Here is a 25,915-nt window from a genome sequence, read left to right on the forward strand (position 1 = left end):
CCAATCCTGTCTGTGTTATGTGCACATCCAAAATTCCTGCTGAATGACCCGCCCTGGGAGCAAGTCATCAGTGCTGGGGCAGAAGGAGGGTGCAGATGAGTGGGGGGAAGAGCCTAGGGCTGGGGCAGCAGGGGGTGTGAGTGGAGGGGGCAGAGCCCAGAGCTGGTGCAGCACGGGGTGTGTGTGAGCCCAGGCCTGGGATGCGGGTGGGGGGGAGAGACCCAGAACTGGGGTGGCAGGGGGGTGTGGGAAGGGAGAGACCCAGAACTGGGGCAGCAGGAGGTGCAGATGTGGGGGGAGAGCCCAGGGCTGGGGCAGCAGAGGGGAGCCCAGGGCTGGGGTGGGGGCAGCAAAATTTTATTTTGCTTGGGGTGGCAAAACACCTAGAGCCGGCTCTGCTCTGCATGGGGATCCTCCTAGACACATCCTTCCATTTCTAACTCCCTCCCAGAGGTAATTCTGCAGGACAGGACATTTTGACCACAAGTCAGAAATAAAGAATTGTGTGTGCTACTGCAAGGCATGCTTTCAGCTCATGCTTCTATTCTAGCTGTTGCTTATTTTTGTACCAGTGCAAAAGAATCGCTGTAAAATGTTACATGCTTCTAAAGTTTGAACATTTCAACCTACTGTCAAGTTGAGTTTTCCGAACCAAAGATTCAGACTGCTAAGGTAACACACAAATAATGATATTAAAAACCCCACCATCTGTCTCCCTAAGCGTTGATAACTTACTAATCACTGTTGGGTCTGAATGCCATACAAATAGATCATGCCTTACAGTAAGTGTTATGCCATTCATATTATAAATGTTGGTGTATTATTCACTATTTTAGGATTTTATAAAACACCTAAAAAGCATCTGCATGCATGGACCATAGAACAAGATGAACAGTGATTGTCATCATTCTGGCTTTGATGATACTGGCTGTTCCTCACAACTGACACATATTAGCAAAACAAGAAAATCCGCACGCTTGGAAGGGGTAATAAAGAAGGGTGATTTAAATGGTCAAGGATGGACTGACTGGAAGGACCCGGAACCAAGATTTTAGCTGTGGAGAGTCTCCAACTGACCATCTCAGAGAGGTAGTTTCACACACTTGAGAACTGCTAAACTAAGACCCAGCCCACCATTCAGTCAAGATAAAACCTTCCAAAAAAAGAGTGTAAAGATTAGAGCAGGTGAATAAGTAATTTTTTAGGTTCATGTCAGTTCCACAAAATAAATAAATAATTCAGTTTGGATCAAACCAAACCTTAACATTTCTGGTTAATTAAAAAAGTGCATTTTGGGGTGTCCCCTAGAAGCAAGGATTTAAACCAGGCCCTCCCACATCCCAGCTGAGTGGCCTAACCACTGGGGCTTAAGGTTATAAACTGGGGGGATGGAGGGAGAAAGGAGGGTAGGGTCAGCAATGGCAGCAGCACCACCCGCTCCTCTTGTGGTTTTGTAAGTTACCAAAACCGTGTGCCTCCAATCCACAAATAGTTTTGGGTCGACCAAAACAACTTTTTTTTTTTTTTTTTTTTTGAGGAATCAACTACTCATCCAAAAAAATTCACCCAGCTCTAGTAAGGACAATTCAGCCAATCTCAAAAACCTTAAATGGGACATCAGGTAACCCAGATGACCAGTGTTACTCTTTGTGAGCAGAGAGAAAAGGGAGAGTGCTCATTTATCTAAAGAGAAGAAGGAGAGGGACTATGGTCTAGTGGTTGATATAGAGCAGTATTTCTCAAAGTTGGGCAGCCACTTGTTCAGGGAAAGCCCCTGGCTGTCCGGGCCAGTTTGTTTACCTGTCGCGTCCTCAGGTCCGGCCAGTCGTGGCTCCCACTGGCCGCGGTTCGCTGCTCCAGGCAATGGGGGCTGCAGGAAGGGCAGCCAGCACATCTCTCAGCCCGCGCAGCTTCCCGCTGCCCCCATTGGCCTGGAGCGGCGAACCGCAACCAGTGGGAGCTGCAATTGGCCGAACCTGTGGACACGACCGGTAAACAAACTGGCCTGAACCACCAGGGGCTTTCCCTGAACAAGCGACGGACCGGCTTTGAGAAGCATTGATGTAGAGGACATGGGTTTCATTTCTGGATGTGTCACAGAATTGTTCTGTGCCCTTGAGCAGGTCACTCCATTTCTGTGTTCCTAATTTTCCCCATCTATGAAATGGAAGGTGCTGTGAAAAATCACTTAGTTCTGTAAATCATTTTGAGAAACTTGATGGTAGGGATTGTAGAAATATAAAGTAAACGAAATTGATCAGAAACATTTTCTTAGAAAGCAGCGTAGGGGAGATGTAAGTACAGGAGGTGGCAGATAATGTGGTTTTAAATTTGGATTTAAAGTATGTAGGATATAGCTCCCTACGGTGGAGCTCATTCCTGTGGAGGCATTGCAAATGTTTCCAGTCCCAGAGAACACCACGTACTGATGCAGATAACTTCACTCCTTAGTCAAACACTGACCGTGCGATGCTTCTCACAAAGTTGCACCCCAAGGGGATTAGATGTGTAAGTGCTTTTTCAAGCAATTATACATAATTATATTGTGATGCAAAGTGCCATAAAATGAATGAGAAAAGACATTTGCAAAAGAGCACTGTTATCTCTGTCGCAATGTACATGCAGCAGAGTTTATACAGTTCATGCCAATCAGGTGTTTCCTATTTCTCCAAATTTACATTGCTATATATTCTATTGATGCACAATATTAATTGAATTGGTTCCTCTTCTACACAGATGTAATATTAGTAAGAACTAAACATCTGAAAGAATGTCAGCTGTATCTTGTTGATAGTGGGTTCTCAATTGTTCTTCAGTCTCAGCCTTTGTTTGGGGGAAAAAAACCTAAATTATAGCTGTTGTGATGTGTGGGGAGGAAATCAACTGTGACTCAAGTGCAACTGATGGAGCAATGTCTGTCTGAGTTTGCAGAGAGCCTGGAATAATGGCTCTGAGGTGTCAACTGTCCCATTTATTTCAAATGGGTACTATTTATATGGCAATTAAGGTACTTTCAGTGATACTGTTTCACTGATAAAAGCATACAAGAAAGGAGGGGAGATGTATCACAAAGGTCTATACAGTATATGCTGAGTGACCATTCATTTTGGGTAGGCCTTTAAAAACGCATGGCGGGATTGAAGGGAGATGTGATTAGTTCCATTTTCCTGATCTGTGCTCAGCTAGCACAAGTTTGGAAAACACTGCCCTAGTGCACACACAATATTTACTTCAACAAAATCAAAATTTGTGAATTGATTTCATTCTTTTTTTAAAAAAAGTATTTTGTTTCACCACCATGCTCTGTTTACATAAAACTGTTTTAAACTAAGAATCAGCCATAAGAGAAGTTAATAGGTTGGCTGAATGTACTTAAGATAAAAGCTTGAAAGCTTGCACAGTAAATATAATTCATTACATCTTAGCACAATTCTAGAAGTTAATAATCTATTATAATCGTGTTGCTCCTCTGCTGAAGAACTTTTCTACACACGTAAAAAAAACTTTACTTTTTCTAAAGCAAGTAGCGTTGAAAAACAAATGTCACATTATACTTTAGTATTCTCATTAACCCTTACAGCACTGAGGATGAGTTTGGGTGTCCCTAGTGATATGTCCTAAAGATGATTAAAACAGAAACCCTTTTCTTTAACCATCTTGACAACCACCTGAAAGACCCCAAACTCATCCCCAACTCATCAAAGCCAATGTCCTTCCTCTCCCTTCCCAATGCCCAGTGCCATCCAATGTGCTGCCAACTAGGTTCCTTCCCAACCTCTACAAACCCAACACCCAGTTGATTCTATTGCCCCCTAGTGGTTGGCGGGGTTACAGAATGACTTAGCACCAATAGAAGAGGGCCAGATCATGTGGGACGGAGACCAAGTGCTGATGGTTTCCAGCAGTGAAGAGAGAAGGCAGATCAGGACTGACTCCAAGCAAGAATCCTAAAATGCTTCACTTCCCACTTCTGGAAATCCTTCTCAATCTTCAGCTCTAGTGCCCCCTTCCTCTCTTCTAAACTGCTCATTGGTGAAGAATCAGACCAGGAAGAGAAAGGCTTTGCTTTACCCCCTTTGGGTGCTGTGTTTCACTTCACAGACTTTGGACACTCCTATGAATCTGGCCCTCCTTCTTTCTTTGGGCATATCAGCTCTGGAACAAAATTTCCTCATCTCCATGCCACTAAAGTAACACCAGCTGACATCTTCTGCAATGGCTGCCAACTCTAAAACATCCTAACATGGTAGTCCAAGGGATGTGGGCAGTAAGATTCTTTAGATGTTCAACATCACACACTCCCACAATTTATGCTGGATTCAGAGCCCATTTCAAGCACAGCATAAAGAGCTTAGGCCCAGCGTTTTCAAGAACAGGTGCCTAAATAAGGTTTCCAAATTCAAATTTACCTATCTATGGTAAATCACCTTCTTGTCTAACAGGTCTGCAGCATCCCACAGTTCCCGCTGAATTTAATTGAAGCTGTGGGTGTTCAGTGCTTTTGAACATAAGGTCACTTATTTAGAAGCCTGATAAAGACATTAGGGACTTCTTTCTGAAACTCTTGGCATTGGCCTTTTGCAGATAGGTGATATATGAATTTGCTCTAAAATTTGATGATAGTGACAAATTAGGAGCCCCGTTAGGCCAATTGGCAAAGGAGTACCCGACACACAATTGTCAGAATATTTAGCCAAATAGCATCTTGTGAGGTATCATGTGACACCCTGGTCATTAATATTATTGTGTGATTTATGTATATGTACTGGAAATGTTGTTATAATATTATAATCTGAGTAGAGCAGATACCATTGACAGAGAAATGGTGTTTCATCTGTTTTCCTGTATCTCCAATGTAAATTGAGCACGGTGAGGCCAGACACAATGGAAATACATTTACATCTAAGGCAGTGGTGGGCAACCTGCAGCCCATCAGGGCAAGCTGCTGGCAGGCTGCCAGACGATTTACATTTGCATGGCCGCCTGCAGCTCCCAGTGGCCAGGAATGGCGAACCACAGTCACTGGAAGCTGTGGATGGCTGTGCAAATGTAAACAAATGGTCTGGTGACCAACCAGCAGATTACCTTGTCGGGCCACAGGTTTCCTATCACTGATCTAAGGTAAACAAAGTGAGTAAGCCAGTTGAAAAAGCAAATTGACCAAAGGATGAGGAAGATGCATGGCAGCTACATACCAGTAGGAGAAAGGAATTTGTCTGGGTTTACTTTTAAAAACAAAACAAAAGCATTTCAAAGGTTTACTGACTGTAAAAAGGAGAAAGAACGCTTAGTTATCCATCACTTAGTGGACAAAGGAGAAAGTACCCTGATTCCATGACCCTTTTGCAGGAAGGGCTGGAGGTGCTGGGCAAAGTCTTAGACAATGAAAAGGATGTTTTATTTTGTTGGCAACCATTTTCTGTTTTTGTTCCATCTTAGTATCACTTCAGTTTCTGTTCTCTGTTAATAAACTTTAGTTTTACTATAAACCATCTCAGCGCTGTTACACTGAATTAATTCCAAGTCCTCAGTGAAACCAACTGACCGGTGTGCGTACACCGTCTCTTTGGAGGCACTGAACTTAATAATTTCTGAGTGTCCCCAGTGAGAGAGAACTCGGGGACATCTCTGGGGAACTCAAACAGGAGTTCACTGAGTGTTACTGCAAAGCAAGGTAAATTCTGGCAGGGTACTGATGATTTTCCTGGTGAAGCAGACACACTGGTGTGGCAAGGACCTGACATATATGGTTTAAGCTCCAGCAAAGCTCTCGTTTGCTAAGGCAGGGGGGGTAACAGTCACTTGCAGTTCTGGGCTGCCTCAGGAGAGCATCACATATAGAGAGGAGCCATGTCAGTAATTCATTTTGAGCTATAGCTTTGATTTTCTCTCATCCTGTCCTCACTTTCTCAATCAGTGATGTGCCCTAAATACCACAGTTGGTTTTCTAATAGCATGCATTTTTCTATATTCAGTTTGAGTCCAGCAGCCTTAATTGCCTTCAGAGATTGTTTTAACCTTACATTATGTCCTTGCTCAGAGACTTCCCATAAACTGAAATGTCATCCATATAAACTTCCACTCCCTCTAGCTTCTCACTCATTTCCCTTTCAAGGTTTTCTGAGCTGGGTGATAGAGATGCAATGCCAAAGAAGAGCCATCAAAAGAAAAACTTCTGAATGACATTTTACAGCCTGTCAGCTTGGCATTGTCATAATGGAGCAGAACTTTCCAGAATCCACTATCTGCATCTAGTAAGGGGAATATCATTGCACCAGTTAACACCAAGATTCTGGGCCCTGTTATTGCTCTGGCAGTTCACATGGGCTGTAAAACTGCTTCATTTCAAAGACTAAAGCAGCTCTTAGCAGCCCTGGAGATTGAAGGAGTGCAAAGGTGACATATTCCCACCTTTGCTTCCTTCAGTTGGCTCCTGTGCCTAGCAGAGTTCAGCCAGAACACCAGGATCTCTATTTTCCACAATGGGAAGAATATATGTATTCCTTCTTGCTGCTTCATTGAGCCTCCTTATTCTATGTAGATATGAATGTCCTCATCATTTGGATAACAGACACCATAAGTGTTCTGAATTCCCTCCGTTCACTGTTCAGGTAAATTCATCCTTCCCTTGGGAAGCAGTGGGATTGGCATTCTCCAAGATGTGCTGACCGGGTAATATTTGTCCCCCTCTTTCAACAGAATCTGTACTGTTCCTCCTTGAAGCACACTCTTCTCATCAGGCATAGTACAGCTTCTTCTGTGTGTTTTATAAGCCCCTTGTGAATGGCTGTGGTTGGATTAGGAAGTGACAAAGAGGTCAGTCAGATATTCTTTGTAGCTTGTAGGAGCTTGGAATGGACACAGGGAATCCTGAGCTGCTCCAACTTTGCCTATTTACAAATCAGACACCTGTGGCCCAGAATCAATGCTAAATTCAAGACCTATGTTCCAAGGCTTGCAGTCAGTAGTCCAGGACAGTACATGAACACTGCTTTTGGACACAGATCCCAGAAAACAGTCAAGCACAGGTGAGTGTTACCTATCTTCCAGATTCCTTTGCTTTGATACACACATTCCCAATATCCTAGTCTCCTACATTTCATGCACATGCTTGTACTACAATAAATTGGCATGACCAATGTACCTTGTGTACTATTCATTACCTTGTATCTGTGCTTCTGTACTGTCCCCTCTAATTCACCTTTTCTTCCAACCCAGAAAAGGCATTTATTAGAATAAGAAAAACAGTATCACTAAAAGCTACACTTCTCTCCCTCCTTCATTGAATAGCTTCTTCCTAAAAACCTTTCCTCAGGTCCTTTACCTCCTCACATAAAAGAGTCCACTAAAGCTTCTTGCCCAGATGGTGGGGGAACCTGACCACACCCAGCTTTCAGCACAGGCTCCTTACAACTTGTGAGGAACCCTTTGCAGGCCTTCTTAAATCTCTCTGGCTTACCCTGGTAGTTCATTGTACTCTCTGTAGGGTCATGGTGAAGGACTCCAGGCTGGGAGTTCCCTCTCTAGGTCCAGGAGTCCTGCCAGCAGTGTCCTGCTTAGGGCATTCCTGGTCCTCCCCGCTCCCCCCATTTTAAAGACCTCCTCCCTACCACACATGACAGACAAGTCCAGAAGGGCAGTGTCAGTCCTAGCCCCCAAGGCCTCTCTGGCACCTTTCATGTCAGTGTGGGGTCTATACACGCCATCACACCTTATGTTAAATGTGTAGCAGAAAGGTAACTGTGACAGGTTTGGTCACAGAGACCCCCCCTTAGGACTGTCACCTGACATGCTGGAATTACCTCTGAGCCCATTTTCTGCTGCCAGCTTGAGACTCCAGAACCCTGCCTTGTTGAGCCAGACACACCAGTCTGCTGCAACACAGACCCAGGTCTGGTCCACACCGCCAAAGCTGCAGCCTTTAACCAAAAAACTGCTCGGCAAGTTACCTATCTCCAGAACCCAGACACCCAGCTCCCAATGAGACCCAAACCCCAAATAAACTCATTTTACTCTGTATAAAGCTTGTACAGGATAAACTCAAATTGTCCACCCTCTATAGCACTGATAAAGAGCTATGCACAGCTGTTTGCTCCCCCAGGAATTAATCACTTACTTTGGCTTAATTAATAAACAAAAGTGATTTTATTAAATGTAAAAAGTAGGATTTAAGTGGTTCCAAGTAATAACAGACAGAACAAAGTCAGTCACCAAACAAAATAAAACAAAACACACAAGTCTAAGCCTAATACATGAAGAAACTGAATACAGGTAAAATCTCACCCTCAGATGTTCCAATAAGCTTCTTTCACAGACTAGACTCCTTCCCAGTCTGGGCCCAATCCTTTCGCTGGTATGGCCCTTGTTAGTTCCAGCAGGCATCTGAGGTGAAAAGCAGAGGATTTTACATGACTGGAACCCTCTTTGCTCTATTCCACCCCCTTTTATATCTTTGGCATAAGGCGGGACTCTTGTATCTCTGAGTCCCAACCCCTCCTTCTAAATGGAAAAGCACCTGTTTTAAGACGTATTCCAGTATCATGTGACCTGGTCACATGTCCTGTGAGACCTCATTGTTCATTACCCACCTCAATTACACAGGAATGCTTCCAGGTAAACAGAGCCATTTACAGCCAAATTGTCCTAGTCAATGGGAGTCATCAAGTTTCTAAACCACGATTAATGGCCCACACTTTGCATAATTACAATAGAACCTCAGAGTTAACCTCATATTTTTAGTTTCAGATACAAGAATGATACATTCATACAAATAGGATGAACACACTCAGTAGATTGTAAGCTTTTTTAAATACCTTATAAGAGACCTTTTGCATAAAGCATATTCCAGTTACATTATATTCACATTCTAAGCATATTTTCATGCAGCATATGGCATGTGACATCACAGTAACAATATACATAAGCTCACAACCATGTATTATCAAACTGCTTTAACAAGGTGGACCACATTTTTATCAGAGTGACTGTGCCATGGAGTACATCTCTTCTCATTCAGGACTACAACATACTAAATGCTCTTCACTGATGATCACATAACAGCCTATGCCAGCTATAGCAATCGATTATATGAAAAAAGTAATGCTAGGGAAGTATTTAACATATGTTTACTTTCTTTTAATGTCCTTTAGCAGCTGGAAACAAAGAACAGCCAGCACCATGTGACCACTTAACTCCCCATGGACCATCAGCAAGTGCTCAGTAAACCACAATTTATCCACAGGTCACAGTCTGTGAACATCTGCTTTAGACCAATGACTCATGATACAGTATATATTTTTGCCTCGGCTTCTAAATATAAAGTAGCAATGACCAAGAGAGGTTGCAGCCAGCAGAGTGGGTTAAGGAATGGAGAGGGTTATTCCCAGAACTGCTGGTTGCACAGAAATCTTCAAGACCAACTACACTCAGAAAATTCCACAACAAACATTCTAATCTCTGCTCAGGCGAGAATATGACTCATTAGATACAAATCTATTGAGAGTGCCTATTATTTGCTTGTTCTCAATGTATTTCTTATAACTCTGGGTAAATACATTTTGTTTTGACCTAATGCATGACTCACTATTGTTCAAATATTAAAGTTAAGTGGAAGCAGTTTCCTTATCTAGGCAGCTTCAAGTTTGTGTCTTGGTTCTTTTGTATCTATCATAATTTGGTATAGGAGTGATAAGAGAAGCACTGTTCAAGAGTTCAAATGTTCCCAATGAAACAGAAAATTAGTGCAAATGACAATTGTATAGAAAACCATATATGAAAAGTCCCACCAACTGGGTAAAGTTAAGGGAAGGAGGCAGAGGAAATGAGACAAAGGAAGATGCCCTGCTCTTTTTATACTATTTGATAGGATGACAGAAAAATACAAAGCTTTTTTAAAAAACAGCAAATAGAAAGTCACTTCTCTGAAGTCCATCCCCACAGTCACAAAAGGTACACACCAACATTTGTCTACTTTTCCAGAAGAGACATTACCTCTTCATTTGTTCATGCTGCAGAGATGCGGAAATTAAAGGAAATTAAAGAAGCAAAGAGAAAATCTGCAGTGGCATCAATTTATAAATTCTTATTATTATCAATTTGTATTATGCAACATTCAGCACCCCTGGTAAAGATGGAGGCTCTGGTACAGCGGAAGAACTAAACCCAGGAATTCAGTTTTGGCTATGTTAAGTTTAAATTCTAAATCAGCTTTGAAAAGTTCTACTCCTTGTGTAACCCTTCTGCCAGGTGCAGTTAGCAGCAGCCATGGATGGGTTCAATATCCAGGAATTCTACTTAAAAATAAAAAACTTGAGCCCCCTCTCGGTAATCTGGGAAAACTTAAAAGCACCCAGAGGTGGTGGTAAGAGGCAATACTTCCCTACTTACAAGCACCAAGTCTGTATACAACAAATAAAACTTTTACTAAAAGGGAAAGTAGGACCCAATATCAATTTGGGAGAACACTACAACCACGCTTCAAAAGCATGTCTCCATAGGCAAACAACCTCCCCACAAAGCATTAGGCAGGGTCCTTTGCCTCAGTTTCTCACCTTGTAGTGTGAAAATCTGACAAACAAATGCCCCTTAACACACCACTCCCCTCTCTTTCTGCTGTATCCCACTCACAGTTGGCTGTCCCTGGTTAGTGAAGACCCAGAGTTCAGAAGTGCGTTTCACCTCACACCCCTAGGAGGGGGCTGTTGAGCAATGCCTCTGCTGCAACTGGCTCCCAGCCACTGCTGACTGCCGCTGTTATTTCTTTACTGCTGCTGTCTGCTGCCTCCCTGCCACTGTTGTCTGCGACATCAGATTGTCAGACACCAGGACTTAACCCAGCTCTTACTGATTTCAGCAGACGGTGGGGAACCTCATTGCTAGTGCAGTTTTTGTGTTGTCTTTTGCTGCAACACTGTCCCCACACAAGATCTAAGGCTTAGCCCCTAGGCCTGCTTAGCAGTGGTGCTAGCTGCAGGAATCATCACCAGAAACAAGGACTTTCAGTTGAGTCTAATTGTCTCTCTCTCTCTTTAAATGCTGGAGTCATCTCAAATAATAGCTAATGCTCTCTAGGCAGAGTCCACACCAGCAGATAAAAACACCTATCCCTACCCACTCCTCCATCCAGTGAGATTTGGCATCCTTATCCCTTGCTTAGCAAATGAGGTTCAGTTTAGGGTGACACCCTCCCACCCAATCAGGCACAGTAAGCACTGTTCTGCTGCCCTTTACTCATGCAATAAGGATAACAACATTCCTTCACCACTGATTTCAAATACTAAAGTGATTTGTAACCCAAAACCCGCCCAAAATTGATCATTTTGGCAGAGCAGTTCCATCTGCCCCATCCCTAGGCTTAGTAGGCATGTCTACGCAAACACCATCTGCTCCCACAAGGCTTTTTCCCCAGCTCATGACTAGATGTCAGGGGAGTTCATTCAGCCCCTGCTTACACTTGCTTGCTTATACTGAGAATTTTTAGTGCACACATTTAACATTTCTTTACTGAAATGCATATCTAAGAAGCATCATAGAGATTCCTGTTACATCCAGCAGGATTTCAGTGTTACAGCCTTGGGACCTAATTCAATGGAACTGCTTGCAGAGTGAGTTACTACTCAGCATAAATAAACAGTGGTGCTGGAGCAAGTTCTATAGTGGGGGTGCTGAGGGCCATTGAACCAAACTGTAAACCCTGGATACAATGGAAACCACTTCAAACCATGGGGTGCGGCAACCAGGGTCAGCTCTAGGCACCAGCAAACCAAGCACCAAGGACGGCATAATTCCAGGGGCCGCATTCTAGTTTTTATTTTTATTTTTTTGCTTCAGCACAGTTGTGCTCTTGGAGGTGTTGTTTCTTTTTTTTTTTTTTTTTTTGCTTGGGGCAGCAAAAAACCTAGAGCCGTCCCTGGCGGCAATGCCTCAGAACCCCTAGTTCCAGCACTTATGTGAATAAGGATGGCAGGAATAAACCAAAAGAAGTCTAGTGAAAGAAAGAATCCTTATGCCACTGTATCCAGCTATATCTACTACTTGGGGTTTTATGCAAGTCATGCCAGTTTAACCTGAATTAGTTTTAAAATCAATTTAGTTAAACCAGTGTCATCCCTGTATAAATATCCTTGCTTTTGTAAAATTGGTTTATTTAGGTGTAATTTAAACCTGTTTCTATGATAATGTTATTTTTAAATAGAAATAAGAGAGTCCATACAGACATTTGCACCTGTTTATTGAAGTGCTTTTAAAAAACAAGTTAAACCAGTACAACTTTCTCATGTAGATGAGGCCTAAGGAGTTTTCAGGGCTGGTCTACACTTGGAACTTACATCATCATCATAGCTATGTCTCTCAGAGGGTGAACAATCCTCACCCAGACAGACATAACTGTATCAACCTAACCCCTGGGGTAGACAGTGCTAGTCGACAGAAGAATTCTTCTGTCAACCTAACTAACGCCTCTCAGAGAAATGGGCTATCTGTGCCAAAGGGAGAACCCCTACCATCACCGCAGGTAAAGTCTGCACTGAAGTGCTGCTGTAGTGTTTCAAGTGTAGACAAGCTGTCAGACTTTAAACCAATTTTTCATTGTTTATGCACTTTGAAATTTCTGAAATCCATTTATATACTCTTGGTGTCTTTTCTGATTTCCACGTGATCCATAACATTAGACACAAAAAGCATATGCAGACATTTTTTTCTTGGTGAGAAGCAGCATCCTCAGAAGGGACACTCGAAAAATGATCTTTAGAATCAATAGAGAATAAGGCTAAGCTTATAACCCTGGAGCTGTCAGCTGTGACCTCCACGACATTTTCTGCTTCAGCCTCAGAGTGGCAGGGCTGGAGCTGTCATCTGAGAGAGCTACAGCTCCCAGCCACGGCGGGGGGACCTGCAGCTCCCAGCTGCAGCAGAGGGCCCCAGCAGCTCACAGCTACTATCAGTTTTGGGGGGACCCTGGAGCTGTCATTCACAGCAGCGGCAGGTGCTCCTAGACCCGCTTCTTCCCTCCCACAGAAGGGCTTGGGCTGAGCTCTATTTTGTCATAGTTATTTTTGGTAAAATCCAGGGGCAGGTCACAGGCTTCAGTGAATTTTTGTTTATTCCCGTGACCTCTCCGTGACTTTTGCTAAAAATAACCATGACAAAATCTTAACCTCAAGAATAGTTATTCTGCTTCAGCAGTTCATTTCATATTTGCTGTGGTTAACCTAGGAGTTTTGCAGTATCTTGCACAATTCCATATTATAGCTGCCCAAGGCCTTCCACTGCGAGATCTGTTTTTCAATTGCTTATAACTTTAACCATGTGGGATGAAATTTTCCCTGTTTGGTGTCAGCTTTAGACTGAGGTGGGGTTGGAAAATTGCAGCCAAAAAGGATAAGCTGTTCCCAAGAATGAAGCCAGGGAAAGGTACTTTTTGGCCACAATAAAAAGCTCTGGTGACCTTTTCTTTGATATGGTCAAGGTTGAGGGAAATGGACAGAACCAGGAATAAACCCAAGATTCATGAGTCTTACCCTTCCTCTGCTGTCAGCAAGAATCTGACATATCTCTGGTAAAATGTGTCTCATCCCCTTTAATATTGGTCCACATAGAGGATAACCCACTATTGCCATCAATTACTCCATCAGCTCAAGTGGCAGTAGTGCAGTAGAACTAAAGGTTCCAAACTTACTGATGACCCACGTGGCTGTCAAAATGATACCACATATGGAATGTCCTATTTATTAAGTTTGGTGTAAACAAAACCAACCTCCCACCCACCCTAAAAATTGCATACAATAGCTGCATTAAAAGAACATTAAGGTTGCAAAGACAAGCACTCAGAAGTCTGGAAACGCCAGACTTAAGGTTCCACGTGCAACCTTAATTTAGCCCCCTTGTGCATATGAATTAAGATACAGACTTGCCAGGTGATCATGGAGGCAAATCACTTCCTCTTGCTGTATCACAGCTTCCCCCTCTGTAAGATATATTTTGAGCAAGGAGGACATAAACACCCACCACCACCCTCTCCTGGGGGCCTTCTGACCCTGGAACCATAAAACAAAGGGCTAGCTGCCCTAAAACTTAAACCTCTCTCTTTCCCTTTCCTGACTAAAGCCATGAGTCCCCAATTTGGGGAGTGGGGGGGCACATTCCTGTCCCATCACCCCTTTCCTTGACCTATCACCATCCTACTGTTCTGGCTGTAGGAAGAAAACTACTGCCCCCTTCCCTTGCCCTAGTGCAATCTATGCCCAGAGTATCCTAGCCCCTCACAGATAATAGAATTGTCCTTCCATTGGCCCCTGGAAGGGAAGGAACTACTATCCCATTTTACAGACATCAAACTAAGATGGAGAAAGTCCGCTGGCCCATGTGACACACACCTGGGGGAGAGCTTGTTGCTGAACACAGCCCGTCTAATGCTTTACCCCCAAGGGCAGATTCACCTCCTGTCCTTTATCCTCTCCTCCTGCTTAGCCCTTTTTCTGTGGCGTCTCTGAGCATGAAACTAATTGGGGCTTTCTCCTCACCCTATCTTCCAGGCTCTGCCCCAGTCTCCTACAACCACTGCAGCTGGCCCAGCTGACAGAGGAGTGAGGACAAGTGATCTCATCCTGTCAAACCAAACAGTGTTGGGTCTCACTGACTCCTAGATGGAAAAAATCTCATCCACCATCTGGAGGTAAGAACTATTCACTCATCTGGGCAAGGGGGACTCCAGGGATAGAGATGAGGTCCTTGCTACATATTATGGCTAGAAGCTTCCCTAGCCCTAGACATTTGTCCTGGGACAGAAACATCTTTATCATTGTGCCATCCTATTTCCATTCCCCAAAAAAGCATTCCACGAAAATGTTGTCATCTCCTGTAGGAGGTTTCAGCCTCCCTCACAGACAGAGATCACTATCTTGCATAGAGTTTCTGCCCCTCCTTTTTCTGCCCTCCAGCTCTGCTCACTCCAGCAGGACAAACCAAACCCTTAGCTCACTTCTGACTTTCTGATATTCAAGGGCTCATAGGAAGTAACTCTGTTGTCCCACCATCTGCTGCTTTTCTTATATGAATCTTTCTAGAGCAGTGGAGAAATCTCTCCTTTCAGAGCCAGCCCACTCACGAATTCCACCAACACTCGTCTCCTCTAAGTGGGTTTGCTTACCTGGAAATGGGGGCTTCTTTTGAAAGACCTTTGTATATATGTGTTGGGGTAAGTGTCAGAGACCGAGGCTTCAGCAGTTTAACCACCCATTTTATGACCTGACTAGGACTCACCATCCCAGTTGCCAACTTTCATGTAGTAAATAAGCACTCCGACTTTCACAATAAGCCAAAAATCTAGCTAATCCCATTTCAAAACAAGACCAAAACAAACCAATCCCTAAGAACCCCAACACTCTAGAACCCACCTACCCACCCACCCCGGTGTACAGTCTGGGACTATGGTGGGCCCACTGTGCACCACTGACTATCTCCCTGCCTTGCTCCCTGCTTGCCGAGAGCCCATCAAAAAAGAAGCAAGAAGCTACAAGCCGATTAAGCCAAAAACAGCCCAATTTCTGCAGGTTTGGCAAGTCTGCTCACCATTCCTGATGGAAGCTGTTTTGCAGGGTCCTCTTGGCTTCTGCCCCATTTGGGCTGATAAAGTCACTCAGAGATCCTGAGTTCAGTAACCACTGGTGAAGTTTATTTACAGGTTGTGTTCCCACCTCCTTTTTGCCATACAAGTAGCCCTTTACCATCTGCTGGCGGGGGGGTGGGAAGGGGAGGGCACGGCTGGCACGGCACTACCTCCCTGCTTCCACTCCCTGTGTTTTCCCTTTCCTCCTGCTCTGCCCTCAGCTTTGTGCCCCTAAGGCTTTTAGATAGCCCCAGCCTAATCTGGCAGCAGATCTCTCTGCGACCCCAATTAGGACCAGGTGTTTTAATCAGCTCCAATTCTCTTCCCTTAATTGGAGCTGGAGTGACAGAGGGCTGGCTCAGCAGTTCCTGCTTAGCACTCTGTCACACCTCAGTACACAATTCCTCCGACCAGGTTAGATGCAAGGATATTTAGGTTTGGAAAGAGGTGGTGTCTAAAGATAATAACTTTTGAGATGGCTGGATGGAAGGTGCTAGAGATCCATAGATACTAACTCATGATCCCTCCCTCTGGAGTAGATCAGCATTTTCCCACTATCTGGGGCTAATAGGGAAAGTAACTGGCTACAAGAACATACACAACATCATTGACATAAACAGGAACAAATCTCATTACTAGCAAGCAATCCAGCTCCAATCCACTCCAGGGTGTATAGAACCCAGGACATGTCACTCTCACACCTAGGCCTTCCGTCACAAGATCAAACATCTTCCCCTTCACAAGACCATAGGAAGCACTGCCTGCAGAGACTCCCACCCCATCTCCATTCCCACTGCCAGAGCTCACTGCAAGTGAACGAGCAGGGAACTTCTCTGAGATAATTCTAATCTGCACAGTCTGGTTTCACTGTAAGGCTTCTGGGAGCCATGTAAAGAGTGTTCCACGGAAGAGATTTTCCTTCTCTAACGAAGTGTTTATGTTCTCCCAGATAATCTCACGGCAGAGTCTCCTTGCAGACTATGACAAAGCAGTTTAGTGATGGGCTGGAGGATTCATGATGGTGGTGGCAGCAGCTGCCATGGACCAAATTCTGTACCCCTGACAACTCATGGTAGCTCTCATTGCTGTCAGTGGAAGTTCTGCTTGTCTAATTAACTTCTGGTGCCTGTGTACATTAGACAGAGGACTCAGATATTTGCACGAGCCAACCCATAACAATCACAGCTACATTCAAAGAAGTGAAGAATATAAGTGAAAGAGCACAGCTGGGGCATCTGTTGAGCTGATGCACTCAAGCCACCAGAGCCAAGAGAGAGAAAAAGGAAAATTCTCTAAGGTGGCTAGCAGCAGCTCTGAGAAGATGCCCGAGATTAGAAATAAATATGAAATTAATACCAAGGGGTTTTCCTGTATACTAAACCTCAAAATATCCTGCTATAAATTCAGAAAGGGTCCACAAATGTAACCAGTCACTGTAGTAGTTTGACAGCTCAGATTCAATCCCTAAACAAACACTTCTACCACTTGAGCTCCACAAAATTCCTGAGGTGGTAGCAGTCGTTAGTTCTTATCCTCTTTGCAAACTATCTGCCATGGAGAACTAATAGTCCAGGGACCTAAGGAAAGAGAGAAAATTAAGAATCACCTTCCAGACTTGCTTTCTAATGCTACCCTTGTTTGGATGCATAACAGGAAATTGTGGATGGGGAAGGAGCCACATAGCTCCAAATCTGGATCCTGAGGCCCCAGAGAACTCTGTTCCAAACCCTAAAGCTTCCTCAGGAGCCAGACTGTTTTCTGCCTCCTTCCCACAGCAGCATAGAAGAAACTGTTTGCAGCCATGTCAAGTATCACTTCCTGAAACACTCACCTGTAGGTCACTGATGCATTCACAGAGCCCAGGCTGAAGGTTAGGTATTCATGTGGGCTCTGGGAGGCTGGAAGATGTCATCTGCATTAGATCTTCCTGGGCAGCTGGTGAGGAGGCAGCCTCTCTACTCCCCTTACTAGTCTCCTGCCCACAGGAAGCAGTAGAGAGGGAAGAAGCAGAGCTAAATGGGGAACAGCCAGCCATTCCATAGCTTTCCCCCTAAGTTCATTCCTAGCTCTTTCCTGCCACAAGTCAGACCCCAGGTTCTACAAAGCTGCCTCTGGTTCTCTCACTGCCTGCTGTGAGTGAGGGAAGAAATAAGCCCCTGCCTCCTCGCCCTTGAACAGTGCTTGGGAATCCTCTAAAAGCAGTCAGTTTACATTTTTTATGCATATTTATAAGCTCATCGTATTGCAGTGTCTTGGAATAAACTGCACAATCCTTAGCAGCTCTGTGTTTGGAGAAACACTAATTCCCACATGGATTTCTGACAGGCAATCCTCAGGATCTTGTGTTAATTTAGAGGGAATAAACTGGCCCAGGGAGGCAGTGATAACATGACCCTATCACTGTACAATACTAAGGGCACGTCTACCCTTGCCAAGTTACAGCACCGGCAATTACAGTACCACTCAGAGAGCACTGAAGGAAAATCGCTGTTGTGTGTTCACACTTCCAGCTGCCTGCACAATAGCGTGTTCACACTTGCAGCGCTACTCGGAGTGGTGCACTCTGGGCATGTATCCCACAGAACATCTCTTCCTCTTCTGCCGCTAAGAGTTCTGGGAAGGCAGAATGGGTCGTGGGGCACCCTGAGTCCTATCCCAATGACCCATGATGCATTGCTTCGCATCCCAGCAATCTCTGTGCTTCCGTCTGCTTTGGCGCCATCTTTCAACAGTTTGTGTACTGCGCGCCCTGCTTCTTCGGGCTGCAGGAATGGATCCCGAGCTGTTCACCACAATGCTGCTCGCACTGACCAACACATCATGAGAGGCAGTGGAGTTATTCCTTAAACTACAAAGGCAAGAGGAGTGCAACATTGATCTCACCACTAGCTATAGCACGAGAATGCTTGTGGCATTCACCGAGGTGCTGACCATAGTGGAACGCCACTTTTGAGCTCAGGAAACAAGCACTGAGTGGTGCAATCACATCATGATGCACGTCTGGGATGACAAGCAGTGGCTACAGAACTTTCAGATGAAGAAAGCCACATTCATGGGACTGTGTGATGAGCTCGCTCCAGCCCTGAGGTGCAAGGATGTGAGAATGAGAGCTGCCCTGTCACTGGAGAAGTGTGTGGCGATTGCACTGGCTATTCCAGACTGCTACCGATCAGTCTCTATCTGGTCTCTAACGGACCAGAAGATCACCGTAGGGGAAGTCAAAATGCCCACTGTGATCCTGGCAGACCCCACCTACCCCTTAATGCTGTGACTCATGAAGCCATTCATGGGGCAACTTGACAGCAGCAAGGAGTGGTTCGACAACAGGCTGAGCAAGTGCAGAATGACTGTAGAGTATGCATTTGGCCATTTAAAAGTCCGCTGGTGATGCCTGTATGGGAAGCTGGACATGGCCGATGACAATATTCCTATGCTTATAGCTGCGTGCTGTATGCTCCATAATATTTGTGAAGGGAAGGGTGAAAGCTTCACTCAGGGCTGGACCACAGAGGCTCAGCGCCTGGAGGCTGAGTTTGAACAGCCAGAGACCAGGGCTATTAGAGGGACACAGCACAGGCCCTTAAGGATCAGGGATGCTTTGAGGCAGCAATTTGAAGCTGAAAGGCACTAATATCTGTTGTCATGCTCGGGATTGCAGTGCTTGTAATGGTAGGAGTAATTGGTGCACATGATGCAAGAAGGGGCCTTAACATAATTGTATGTTTCTTTGCAGTGTTCTTTTTGCATTTACTTAATAAAGATTGATTTCAAACAAACAATTCTTTGATTGAAAGATAACAATCAGAGGAGAGAGTCAAACGAAAAAAATCATCAGCAGGGAGGGGGATGGGGGAATGGAAGGTCTCAAGAGGAGGAGGGGTCCCGGGACAGCTACAGATGTGTGTATGTCCAGGGATCATACCCAACCTTCTTTGGGGTATGATGCAGGGGGTGCTGTACTTCAGCCTGGCCAAACTGCAGAGGGATGGGTGTTGAGTGCAGTGGGCATTGGGTATCCAAACTTCTGGACTGTGATGGGGGAGGAGTGGAATGCTGCGGGTAGAGAGTGGAGCCAGGAGGTTGGTAAGAGTGTGTTGGCAGTGTAGGGGGAGGCACATGGGAAAGAGTTTTGTGACACAAGCTGCAGGGAAGGGTGGGCACGGAGTTCTTTGGTTTGAAGAGCTAGTATTGCCTGGAGCGTGTCCACTTGGTACTCCATAACTGTTAAGAGCTGCTTCTTCTGCTATGCCACATTCTCCTTTTGTTCCCTCTTCTCACTGTCTCACCACTCCTTTAATTCCTTTTTCTCGGTGGCAGAGTGCATCATAAACTCATACATAATGGAGCAGGCATTGCCACCTGGAAAGATGCACTGAGACCACTGCATGCATCACTGAGCAAACAGGAAAGGGACTTCCGAATCTGCAAAGGAATGTATGGAGTGAGGCTGACGGTTGGTCACCTGAAGGCAGGGCAGTAGAGTTCAAACCAATGGCCAGAGAGGTAAGAACAGGCATTGTGGGACATCTCTCAGAGGCCAATCGCAGCACTGTAACCGCTCTCTGGCCCTTGCAACCTCTCTGCAGCTTCCTTTTGGGTCAGGACCCCCAGTTTGAGAAACACTGTTGGCCAGGTACTCAGCTCTGAAGGCAGTGCCCCACCAGCAGCAGTGCAGATGTAAGGATGGCAATACCATACCATGCCATCCTTACTTCTGTGCTGTTGCTGGTGGTGGAGCTGCCTTCAGAGCTGAGCTCCCTACCAGCAGCCACCACTCTGGCTGCCCAGCTCTGAAGGCAGCACCGCCGCTTGCAGCAGCAGAGAAGTAAGGGTAGCAGTACCACAGCCCCTGCCACACACACAATTACTTTCTTACTCCCCCAACTCCTTTTTGGGTCAGGACCCCTACATTTACAACACTGTGACATTTCAGATTTAAATAGCTGAAATCATGAAATGTATTATTTTTAAATGTGCTGACCATGAAATTGACCAAAATGGATCCTGAATTTGGTAGGGCCCTAGTTATAAGCAGAGATGGCCCTAGACCAAGTGGCACCCCCTCCATTTGTTAAACTTTTGAATGGAGAGCTTGAGTGACTGTTGGGCTGGTTGTGTTAGGGAACTGACACCTGGAAAGTAGAGGCAAGACCCACAGTGCTGGAGACAGGTCATGACAAGGTGACTCTCAGTGCTGGGTGCCTTGAGAAGTGTCACCGAGAGCATGCTGCACACTCATGCTGCTGCAGCCTCAGAGACATTGTCTCCCTCCCCCTACACCTTCCAACGGAGGGAAGAATCTGATCCTCCCTGGCTTGCGGATAACCAGCCTTCAGTAACACAGCTTTGTACCCAATGGAATGCTGTGGTGTGCTGTACCTGTCATGCAAAATACTCAACTTCAGAAGAGATGCAGCATAGCTGTTAGCACTGTCTTCTGCTGATGAATTGGCATTACTATTTCTTAATCCCTTTCAAAGTGAGCTTTGAATGTGCTAACACCGCCTCCCCCACATAGGAGCATGGCTCAGGGGAATTCCCAGGGATTGGGTTCCTTCACCACAAGCCAGGGCGTGGAGTTGAGATGCTCCATGGGTGCTGTGGAGGGCTATAGTGAGAGAAGGGACTGAACCAATGTAATGCATGTGGCCTGGTCTACACTACGCTGTTAAACTGATTTTAACAGCATTAAATCGATTTAACGCTGTACCCATCCACACTATAATGCTCTTTATGTCAATTTAAAGGACTCTTTAAATCGATTTCTGTACTCCTCCCCAACGAGAGGAGTAGGGCTAAAATTGATATTAACATATCGGTTTAGGGTTCGTGTGGCCGCAAATCGACGGTATTGACCTCCGGGCGGTATCCCACAGTGCACCACTGTAATCGCTCTGGACAGCAATCTGAACTCAGAGGCACTGGCCAGGTAGACAGGAAAAGCCCCGCGAACTTTTGAATTGCATTTCCTGTTTGGCCAGCGTGGAGCTCTCATCAGCACAGGTGACCACGCAGAGCCCATCAGCACAGGTAGCAATGCAGTCTCCTGAGAATCGAAAAAGAGCACCAGAGTACGGATCTGAACGTATAATGAGAGGAGTCAGGGCTAACAAAGCTTTCAAAAGACGAAAGAAAAAATATTAAAAATATTCCAAGTTATGATGGAGAAAAGGCCAACACGCAGGGACTCGGTGGCAGTGCAGAGGAAAGTTAAGGCCTCAACAAGCATACAGAAAACCAAAGCACAAACGGAAGATCGGGTCAGGCGAAAAATGCCTGTTCACACTGAGCATGCAATTAGACTGCGCCAACTCCTCCGGTCATGATGCGAGTGGGGGTTATATCTCAACCATCGGAGAGGATTCAGCGGAGGAAGAAGAGAGAAGAGGAAGAAGAGAAGGATGACTACAGCAGAGCACAGCAGCGTTAGCCAACACCAAGGAGCTTTTGTGACCCAACGAATACCCCCAGCCCCAAGCCACTAGCCCAGCAGGAAGCCATGGAACTACCTCTGGGAGTGACTTTCTAAAATAAAACATGTTTAAAAGCAAGCGTTTTAAGATGATTTGCCATGAGGGCTTGGGATCATTCGCAGCCATGTAAAGTACTGGAAATTTGTTAACATGTCTGGCAGGGAGCGGAATCTCCAGAGACCCATAAGTGCTCCTGGAGGTACCAAAAGCCTTTGCAGAAGGGTTTCTGGTGCAAGCAGCCTGTGTCGTCCACCATAGGTAGAAACTTTACCACACCATCATGTAGCAAGTAATCGGTATCATTGCATGAAAAGCATAGCTGCGTATGGCCCGTTGATTGCTGACATTCAAGAAACACCATCTTATCTCATCTTGTTATCCTCAGCAGAGTGATAATCGCATCGTAAACCGGTAAAATCAGAATTAATTAAGGGGACAGAGAGGCCATTTTCCTAACTGGGCTTACAACAACTCCTTGCACGTACAAGCGGGGGAGGGGAGGAAGGAACACTGAGTTTTGTTTGCCAGCAGGAATCTTCCCAGCATCCACCATGCGGAGGGGAAGGGTGATAAGCATGATCTCCATGAACACCATGCGTGGGGGAGGTAAAGCAATCCTAGAGAATTGGATTGGAAGGGGGTTGCATCTGCTGCGGCTTGTAAAGAAAAAAGCATCAGAGACTGTAATAGAAGCTGGAGAAGCCGAAAGACAATGCCTTACATGGCCGCATGCAAGCTGAACCTGATCCCGGACCTGTGCGTGAAATGTAACACCCGAGCCACAGGCACCAATATTAAAGAATGCAAAAATGCGACCCTTGTAGTGAAATCACATTATGCATGTAAGGTGAAGTGTTGTTCCTGAAAGAGTATAAAGTGTCGTAAAATGACTTTTAATACTCCTCTGTCCTCACGCATGCAGCTGCACATTCAAGCCACTCATCCCGAAGCAGCTCAGATAAGCCATGAAGAAGACCGAGATGAATGCTCTTGAAATCATGAAGTACCCCAAATGAAAGAGCCATGAATGATGGAAGGAGGTTAGCAAGTAAGAAAATTCCAGTGCGAGGATAGGAGAGACGCTCAAGATGAGAGGTGTAGGCAGGAAATCACGGTTGGCGGGATGCAACCTGGACCTGTGATCAAACTGATTCCTCCGATGTCTGGTGGACTTCAAGAAGAGCAGCGGGTCACAGAGTGCCTCTGCAGCCATGTTTAACCACCCTTAACCTCCATGTTCCATATCTTCCACAGTACGATAAGAAAACGCGTGGGGAACTTTGTGCATCCTCCCAATCCACCCCCGTGGACAGTCCAACCAAAAGGCGCATTACATTGAATTGCTTAATGCCTTTCCTCCCTCCTATTCCTCCAAACCAAGAACGGGAATACCTTGTTAATCTCTGCTCTCTTATTAATTACGTTAAAAAGAATACATTATGTAAATGAGATTATATCTTAACAAGGAATCTAAGGGGAGGGGGTTGCTTACAGGGAATGACTTAATAAAAAATCTATTTAAAATAGGACTTATTCTCTAAGCAAGCTGTAATCGAAGGGGAGGTGGGTTGTTACGGGGAAGGAATCAATAAAGGCGGGGTTCAGAAGGGGAAACAAACACAGCAGCAACGGACCCTGGCCCATGATGAAACCATTTCAAGGCTTGTATGCACACCATTCTGGTGAGCTCTTCTAATCCCCTGGTCTCTGCTGCGCGTAATCAGGCAGGATGCTCATGCCTCCACCGCTCCCCCGCATAAAAGGCCTCCCCTTACTCCACAGAGACTGTGAGCACACAGCAAGCAGCAATAGCAAAGGGAGATTGATTTGGCTAGGTCGACGAGTCAGTAATGTGTACGGCGAGCCTTTAAACGGCAAATGCACACTAAGCCACCACCTGTGCATCCAGACGAGTTAATGCTCCTACGCAGGCTCTTAAGGCTCATGACCATAAAAGGGGTACTGGACACCCAGAAACACAGGTTTCAACATCCCCAACGTTATTTCTGGTCTGGAGTAACCTTCTGCGCGCCGTTTAAACAGAGTAGTCGCTCTGAAGCAGCTTCATGAACCTCCTGCCACTCCACGTGGATGTTGGTGAAACATCTTGACCACCAGTCTTGCAGCACCATTGAAAGTACCCTGCGGTTATGTAGGGTGCCGGTGCCCAGTGCCAAGATAGGAATGGGTTCCATCTATCACTCCCCACAGTTAGGGAATATTGCAGCAAACCATCCACTATGACCGCACGTTCCCAGAGTCACAACCTTTCGTAGCAGCAGCTTTAATGATTGCTTTGCTACTTGCATCACAGGCCCCACAGTAGATTACCCACTCAATTGATTCCGACTGACCGTAGCTGTCGTGGCAAGCTTCAGAGGCTATTGCACCGCTTCTCACTGTGAAGTGCTCTCATCTGGCATCGGATTTCAGGCAGGGGAAAGCAAGTCACAAAGTTCAAAGAAAGTCTTACGCATGCAAAAGTTCATCATGGTAATATCCCACACGCAAGAAAACATGTGGTCCCACAGCTGGCTTGTTCCCGGCCCAAAACGGAGTTCAATGTTAGAACCTGCCCCATTACCAGCAGGAGTCAAAGCGCAGGGCCCGCGGTTAGGGAGAATTATGCCCATGTCCCATCACTCTCGTCCACAACTGCTATGCGCTCCCCTTGCCTGCCTTGCATTAGTCACCTAACAGCACGAGAACGCGCGAGGTGTTTACAACAATACGTTATGAATCTGAGCAGGCGCATGCTGCTTGGCTATGGGTTTGCTCAGTTCACCCAGAAAAAAGGCACAAAATGTGTTGTGCTTTCATGAAGGAGGGGAGGCTGAACAGAACAACCGCGAACAATGATTTCTGCACCAGCACTGGGCTCTCAACCAGAATTCCAAGGGCGGGGATGGGAACAGATAGCTAGAAAGCACCAAGTGAACGATGCCCTCGACGGACGCACACACCGAATAAAGCCTAGTGTGGCGTGCCAATCGACTTTATAATATGATAAACCGATATTAACGAAACCCGTGTAGACATAGCCCAGGTCAGAAGAAGGGCATTGTAATGAGCAGCCAAGGGGCATAAACTAACAAGGAGCACCAGAGGGCATTAAAACAACAGTGAAAAGGAGGGTGCTAAGTGGACACACCAAATGTGTCATGAGTAGTGAAGGGAGGTATAAAGAATGAAGTAAGAAATGGAATGTTACACTAATGCTAAGAGTGTGTAATCAGCAGAAGGATGGAAACTCTCACGGAGAGAGAAATTAACATTGCTGAGACTGGTGGGACAATCATACTAAGAATGAAAATTGCTGGTTACAACCCATTTAGGGAGGACAGAGTGGGTGAAAGGGGGTGTCACTTGACACTATAGCCATATTACGTCTCTAGAGGCATTAGAATTCAAACTGCAAGCTCTTGAATACTGTATCAAGAGTAGCTAACAAAGCCAAGGAAACTGGGCAGTCATTACAGACAACTGAACCAGACAAGAGGCTGAGTTGCTCTAAGCACTGCTGTAATGTAAAAGAAAACGTATTACTCTGGGGATTAATTGGTAGACATACACAGAGGGCTCATGCTGCAGTAGAAAATGCATTGGAGTTTCAAAAATTATAGATAATTTCTAACTCAAAGATATTGCACCCAAAAGGTAACGGTTTTGGACTCATTATGATGACTAAAGAGTGAGATCACTGGACTGGAAGTGGTGCCTAGATCTGAATATCAACGATTACATAATATATAGAAAGAAACAGACCCATACCAGTAATATTATACTTGGAATTCAAAAGGGTCATTCAAAAGTTAGAAACAGCAAAGACATTGCTGGA

This window comes from Chelonoidis abingdonii, chromosome 1, assembly GCF_003597395.2.
Source record: "Chelonoidis abingdonii isolate Lonesome George chromosome 1, CheloAbing_2.0, whole genome shotgun sequence".
Lineage (NCBI taxonomy): Eukaryota > Metazoa > Chordata > Testudines > Testudinidae > Chelonoidis > Chelonoidis abingdonii.